At 39.1% G+C, this 8,010-nt stretch overlaps 1 long non-coding RNA gene across 1 annotated transcript; it reads right to left on the bottom strand.

The window, feature by feature from the left end:
* Positions 1-5,736: 5,736 nt before the first annotated feature.
* LOC123255130 lies at positions 5,737-7,293 on the bottom strand. The gene is made up of 3 exons (XR_006506738.1): positions 6,950-7,293; positions 6,554-6,647; positions 5,737-5,955 (listed from the first exon to the last, which is right to left on the bottom strand). It is a non-coding gene; the product is annotated as an uncharacterized LOC123255130 (long non-coding RNA).
* Positions 7,294-8,010: the final 717 nt, after the last annotated feature.

The raw sequence follows: 8,010 nt of genomic DNA, 5'->3' as shown, positions 1-8,010 counted from the left end.
GCTGTTAAGAAATAACGTGTCCAACAGGTAGGACCAGGTGGTAGACACGTGGATGTGATGGCTGTGTGTGTGTATGTGTGTGTGTGGCACATATATCAATCAGTCAGCACATATTTATTTAGCACTTGCTATGGATCTTATGATATTAGCATAGATTATGTATGATGCACATGTAGACAGTGAGGCAGATACACAGAGATCCTGACAGCTGAGGAAGAGACAGAACAAAACAGAGAGGAAAACCATACTAAAGAGATGGAGCCGTGGGATAATATAGGAACTTGTCTGTGACAGACATAGACTGAAATTGTTTCCAAAAAGTATAATAGGCATATCTCCACAAAAGGCTGCCCTCAACAATGTTGTTTCCCATTAGTGTCATTAATTCATTAGAACCAAACCCCATGGTAAAGTCATAAAAGCCTGTGGCAATGGGGCTCAGCCCATCACGAATTTAGAACATTGTTCCTGTGGCGCTAACTGCCCCCTATAAGGTCATTTCACCTAACATCAAGATTTTGAGGAACCAATTAACCGAGTTAGGTAGGGTATGCCTATATTCTCTTCCCAAAATTAATGGAGAGCTAGTTTAATTTGTTTTTATGACCTTATAAAAGTGATTAATTCAGAGCACCTAGGACAATGCAGCTAGCACCACACTGAAATTGAATGAACGAATGAATGAATGATCCAGGGTTTGAGGCCCCTTTATATGGGAAGGGCAGGCATGCTCCCCTCCCCCAACCCTTCCCTAAACCCAGCTATTTTCCACAGAGTCCAGGCCTTCAGATAGCAGCACTTGCCTGAATAGGAATTGACATCTACTACAGACCAATCCCATTGGGCTATGAACTGGGCCTGGACCAAACACAGACAATTTTCCCAACTCAACAGCCCTGAGTCTACCCTGGAGCCTTGAAGAAAAAGTATAAGCAGCTATTAGTCCAAAGGAGGTGTCCTAGAGTTGGGATATGCTTCACATAGGAACATGGGAAATGTATGTCAGTGTGTGTATAAATGTATGTACATGTATTCATGTATGTGAAGGCATGTATGGGTGAGAATGCTGAGTATAAGTTTTGTAGCAATGTCAGGAAATGTGGATGTGTGTGTATAACAAGCAGAGACAGAGATATACACATGAGTATGCATATATACATATAAATATTTATGCATATCCATAGAGGCGCATAGTAGCTCTATGATCCTAGGCAAGTCAAATTAACCCTGCTTGCCTCACTTTCCTCATCTGTAATATGAGCTGGAGAAAGAAATGGCAAGCTATTCTAGTATCTTTGCCAAGAAAACCCTAAAGGGGTCATGAAGAATTGGACACAACTAATAAACAACAATATATGTATATTTACATATTTTGATAGAAATGGTATATATATATACATATAAAATGATAGATACACATGATTTTGCTTTAGTTGTAGATGTAGTTATATAGATATAAGCATAGATACAGATAGAGATGATATAGAGATGAAATAGCTATAATTATCAATGTAGATACATGTATATGTGTGTATGTAAACTTAAATGTAAATATAGAGAAATAGAACAATATGGATAATGTAGTTAGAGATGTAGAAAAGGGTATAGACATAGACATAGACATAGATATAGATATAGATACAGAGAGAGATAGCTATAGATGTAGAAATAAATAGACATAGAGATAGATATAGCTATAGATGAAGAAATAGATATAGACATAGACATCTAGAAATAGATGTAGATATATAGATAACTATAGAGGTAGAAATATAGACATAGAGATAGAGATAGCTATAGATGAAGAAATAGATATAGACATGGACATCTAGAAATAGATGTAGAGATAGAGATAGCTATAGATGTAGAAATAAATATAGACATAGAGATAGATATAGCTATAGATGAAGAAATAGATATAGACATAGACATAGATATAGAAATAGATGTAGATGTACAGATAGCTATAGATGTAGAAATAAATATAGAGATAGCTATAGATGAAGAAATAGATATAGATATAGACATAGACATAGATATAGATAAAGCTGTTGATGTAGATATAGACATAGACATTGAGATAGATATAGCTATAGATATGGAAATAGATATGGATATAGATATAGACCTAGATACAGTTATAGACATGGAGGTAGATGTCAACATCAATGGAGATATAAAACCAGATATAGAAAAAGATGTAGGTGACGTAGATATCTACTTAGAAAAAGATTTCAGTGTAAATGTAGATTTAGACATAGATACAGATGTAAATTAAAGAAGGAAATGTCAAACCACTTCAGTATGTTTGCCAAGAAAATCCCAAATGAGACCATAAAGAATCAGGCATGACTGAATGACAAAAGTAGATGTAAATATACATATGGATTATTTAGATATAATCATATAGATGTAAATGTAGAAAAAGACATGGGCATAGATGGAGATACAGGTCAAATGTAGGTATAGGTATAGATGTAGATGTGTATAGATATAAATACAAAGTGATAAGAGCAAGGAGGTGAACACTTATATGCAACTATGTAAATAACTGGATGGGAGTCTATAAATATATGAATACTATATGAGTGATATTTGTTAAGGAGTAAATGTCATTGAATATATAATGTGAGTCTACCATAAGGGAGGGTTGTGTGATTGCATATCCACTTCTGAGTAGATCAATAAATAGAGGCAGTAGTGTATATCAATGTCCATATGTAAAATACATGTGCATGTATGTCTGTGTAAATGTACATGAGAGAGAGTATATTATCCAACAAGTGAGGGGTATGTGTAAGCATGTCAGCATATATTTATTAAGTGCCAACTATGTATCATATATTACATGAGATGCATATAAGAGAGGTCTTATGGAATAGTGGATAGAGAGTTAGCCTTGGAACCAACTATATAACCCTAGGCAAATTATTTAATCTTTTGGTGCCATAGCAACTCTCTAAGGCAGTGTTGGCAAAGTATTGGCACATGTACCAGGCCAGCATGGGGGGAGCTACTCTGTTCTCCCTCTTCCCAACACCAGAGGACATTTTTTGTATGCCCTGCCCTTCTGTCCAGCCTTCCGAAGTGAGCATTTCCTCCCTCCACTCTCTGGGGTAATGTGGGGGGCTTACAGGCTGCTTGAAGTTGCAGTTGGGCATGTCACCTTGAAAATGTTTGCCAACACTGCTCTAAGGTTATAAACTGCAGAGTATTTGCCAGTTCATCTAGAAGCACCACCATTCCTCAAAAAGAAATTGCACTTTTTTGTCCAGGTTTCATTGGTAAAGAGAACTCTGAAAGAATGAATGAATAATGAATGAAAAAAAATTAAGTACTTACTATGTGCCAGGTGCTGTGTGTAGTAGAAACTCTCCATAGATTACAAGTTGAGTAACGTGTCTATAATTTATCATCTTAGAAAGAAAGATCCCAAGATGAAGCACACTACCCATCTCCTGACAGAGAAGTTATGAACTCAGAATGTAGAAAGCAGGACACAGTATTAGACAGGGTCAATAAGGGGATTTGCTTCTCTTGACTATGTATATTTATTACAAAGGTTTTATCTTTTTTCTTTTCTTTTTATGTTTAATGGAGGCAGGGGAGTGGAAGAGAGTGAATATAAATGATTAATAGTTGAAAAAATTAAATTCAATTTTTAAAAAACAGTTCCTGGGGCACCAAAAGGCTAAGTAATTTGCCAACGCCACTCAGACAACATAAATGAGAGGCAGGACTTGAAAACCAGGTCGTTCCGACTCTAAGACTGGCCTCTAAAGACTATCCCATAATTACATGGTCATAGATTTAGTGATGGAAAAGGCCCAGAGACCAACCAGCCCAATGCTCTCTTTTCATAGATGGGGAAACTAAGTCTCAAAGAGGTTGAGTGATTTGTCCAGTCCAGGATTAATGAAAATTATAATTCTGCCTAAGGTGGAATTTGAACTCAGATCCTCCTGGCTCTGTGCCACTCTCTGCTGATGTCTTGATATGAAATGATATGGCATAGCACAGCACAATAGGACATGACATGATAGGGTTGATATGATGTAACTAATAAGATATAATGTAATATTTGTTGTTGTTCAGTCATGTTTGATTCTACATGTACCCAGTGAAGTTTTCTTAGTAAAGATACTGGAGTGGTTTGCCGTCTTCTCTGGTGTGTCCTCATTTTACAAATGAGGAACTGAGGTAAATAGGGATTAAATGATTTGTCCTGGGTCACAAATCTAGTAAGTGTCTGAGCCTGGATTTGAACTCAGATCTTCCTGTCTCCAGGCTCAGTGTCGTATCCAGTGGACTACTGACAATGCAATATAGTATAATATAATATAACCATATGAAGTTATACTGTACTAATTATATTACATTATGTATATTACAAGAGACAGTGTGGTCTATAGGTCTTGAAACCCTGAAAACCTGGGTATAGCTCTGGGCAAATCATTTAACCTTTCAGGCTAGGGGCAATTCTCTAAGATTAGAAACTGCAGAAAATATGCTGACTGGAATTAGTGGAAGGAATTTCCTCACCTGGGAGTACTTTATATCGAAAACATCATAGATCTAGTCATCATGTTATATCATGTCATACCATGTCATTATAGCATAGTATAAATATAGTATAGTACATTACATTATATTAAATTATGTTATGTTATGCTATGTTAGGCTAGGCTATGTATCTATTCCAGGAATTCTTAACCTGCAACCTACAAATTTGTTTCAAAAATATTTTGATAATAATATATTTCGACATCATTGTTTGCCTTTGTAATCCTATATATTTTATGTTATGCCTTGAAAAAACATTATTCTGCAAAGAAAACCACAGACCTCATCACCAGATTGTTGCTGAAAGTCTACAACATACAAAAAATTCAAGAGCCCCTGCTCTATTCAATACCTCACTATGCCTTAATATAAATTAAATGTATATTACAATAACTGACATAATATAATAATAGTTATTTTTGTTCTTGTTATGCGGTGATTTTCAGTTGTATCTGACTCTTTGTGACCTCTTTTGAGGTTTTTCTTGACAAAGATTCTGGAGTGGTTTGCCATTTCCTTCTCCAGCTCATTATACAGATGAGAAAACTGAGGCAAATAGGGGTAAGTGACTTACTCAGGGTCACACAAATAGTAAGTTACTGAGGCTGGATTTGAACCCAGATCTTCCTGACTCCAGGTCCAGCATTCTATTTGCCGTGCCACCATATTAATGTATTAGTAATATACTCTATTATGCTGTAGTCTATTGTGCTGTATTATTATATCATATTATAATAAGTATACTATTATGCTTTCTTTAGGGCATATGGTTGTATTGCAAGGAGAAGGTGAAGGTTTTCAGGGGTGCCAGTAAATGTACACCAATAGCTCTGGAGACTTTAAATGCACAAAAGGTGTATGCATGCCCATACTCGTCTTCCAGTGTATATAAGGATGGGTGGGAGTGTAAAAATCCATGTATGCAAAAGGGGTCTATAGGTACATTCACCAGGTTATGAAATTCCTGCCTTTTTTACTACATTTCTCATCAGTAACTAATAGAAAATATATGTCTGTAATCTGGATCTTTCATGCTTAAATATGTATGGGCATGTATAAATGAAACATGACATCGTGGAGTCTGGAATGCTACACATTAACATTGTTTATCATCGATAGAATTAAATAGCCCATGCAAGGCCCTGACATCATTTTAAGCAAGTTTATTGGAGGATGCTTTTGCAGAGCAGCATTTGGCAAATGGGAATACACAGGTTATTGAGTGCAGACACAATTAAAAGACAGTGTCAAAGAATTCAGGGCACCCCATGGCAGTGAGGATTGTCTGAAAGCTCTTTCACTGCCCACGTCTTTCAGGGGGCCATCTTCCCTTTCTTCCCCAAGTCCAGCGCCATCCCACTTGGGATCTATTTCTGTACATCTCTTCATTTGCTAGAAAAAGAGAGAAACTGAAAAGTGAAGGTTGGAGGTGGAAGGAAAATGGGAGAGGATTCTGCTTTAGCCCGGCCTTTGAAATGCTTCTCTGTGCCTTATCCCCAGTCTCCATCACAGATGTTAGCAGAAAAGTGGAAGGAAAGAAGCTTATACATCCTGAATAAGCCTCTGACTCATAATTAGAGACAGTTCATTCTGAATCAGTGAAAAGCAGAAATGTAGGAGACCTTTTAGTGGGAAACACATAAGTGAGGTTCTCAGTTTCTCACCTCCCAAACTAAAAACATACTGCCCATTTGCACAAAACTAGGCCTGCAAATAACTATGGGCCTGACTTGACCAGAGCCATTAAAAAATAGCTGCCAGGACTATAGAGTGGAATATTAGCTTTCTTTATTGTCCGTTATGACTTGTGAGCTGCCCCCAGAGAAAAAGGACCTCAGAAACCATATACTTAAAAGGTAGGAAATGGGGAGTAGGAAATGTGGAGATCTGATAAAGGGAGCTAATATCAGAGAGGAGTTAAGGAGGCCTTCTTATTGGTCAGTAGAGCAGTTTAGGAGCTGGTGACCAGTGCCTTGTATGAAATACTAACCTTTGAGAATAGGAGTGTTGATTGGAAAAACTGCTCATGGTCATACTGTCCAGCCCAGCCCACTTCTTGTTCCACCAGTGCTCACGAGTCCCTCCTATGCTTGTAGAGGAGGGGAGTGTGGTCAGGGAAGAAGCATAGACAGAAAGAATATTGTCCTTTATGTCGCTTATCCTCCAGAATGACTGGCAACTGTAGAACCTTCTACGACCCATCAATATCCCAGGATCTAAGTCCAAGGAGCCCCAAAAGAGGCCTCACTTCTCTGTTAGCCACTCTCCAGTTTCCATCAATCTTTTAGCATTCATTTTGGCTCAGTGGTGTCAAGAACTAGACAGACAACTGTTGTTTCCCTCCTCACTCCCAACACACACTCACACACACACACCCTGAGCTCACCTTTAACAATCCAGGCTAGTCAGGTCAACCTGAGAGACATCAAATGGCAGGATGTCAGGCAGAAAGGCACCTTGGAGGTCATCCTATATTCAGGGTGGAGAGGACCCATGTCTGCCCACAACACACATACCCAGACCCCAATGGAGGCCATGACCTCCACCCTCATTGCATCCTTTCAGGGCAGTAGACTGATTGATTTTTGAGAGGGATCCTTTAAGGCCACCTCATAAACCTCTAGGCACATTCTGATGGGCAAAGCAGCTCCCATTGCCACCCCAGACAATTATCATGTCTTCTTCGTCCTGCTCAGGTCAAAAAACTGTCTTTCTAATCTGGAGATACAAGCTGTCTCCTGAAAGAATTTAAAAGGGAAAAAAAGTTTCTTAATGTTTTATTTGAGTAGGAATCTTGAAAGACACTCATCACTGTAGCTGGGAGGGCCCCCTCCCCTATCCTCCACACATACCAACCCTCACCATGTGCACACACACACACACACACACACATACACACACACACACACACACACACACACACACAGCCAGCAGTGCAATGAATCTCCTCTTTTCCTCAGCACATTAACACTCCTATAATATTCTCAGCAGCCCAAGCTTTCCAGCCAAATCCCAGGTCTGTGGACAAGGACATCACATAAATCCCTCCCCTTATGAAAGGACAGGCCGAGCAGATGGGACCACACTTAAGTAAACTGTGTGGTGCTCCGTTTATCCACCTTGGGAGAAGCAGGGGGATGGGGAAAGGGGAGACCTGAAGTGAAGAAGGGGGTAGGGAACAGAGAAGTCCTTGGGGAGCAGTAGAAAGCAGTGTTTCCAAGGCTGGTGTTCACTCACATTCTGAGTTGGCCTCTGGGGAAGATGTCTGTTCTCCCATATAACTCCTCTCCCTCTCTCTCTCTCTCTGCATCTCCCTCCCTCTCTCCCTCTCCCTCTGTCTTTTTCCTCTCCCACCTTCCCTTTCTCCCTCTCCCTCTCTACCTCTCCCTCTCCCACCCTCCCTGTCCCTCTCTCTCTTTCCCTCTTCCACCCTCCCTCTCTCTGTCT

Source organism: Gracilinanus agilis, unplaced genomic scaffold, assembly GCF_016433145.1.
Source record: "Gracilinanus agilis isolate LMUSP501 unplaced genomic scaffold, AgileGrace unplaced_scaffold39691, whole genome shotgun sequence".
Classification (NCBI taxonomy): Eukaryota; Metazoa; Chordata; class Mammalia; order Didelphimorphia; family Didelphidae; genus Gracilinanus; species Gracilinanus agilis.
Note: the sequence above shows the minus strand (reverse complement) of the source record. Positions and strands in the feature narration are given on the sequence as shown.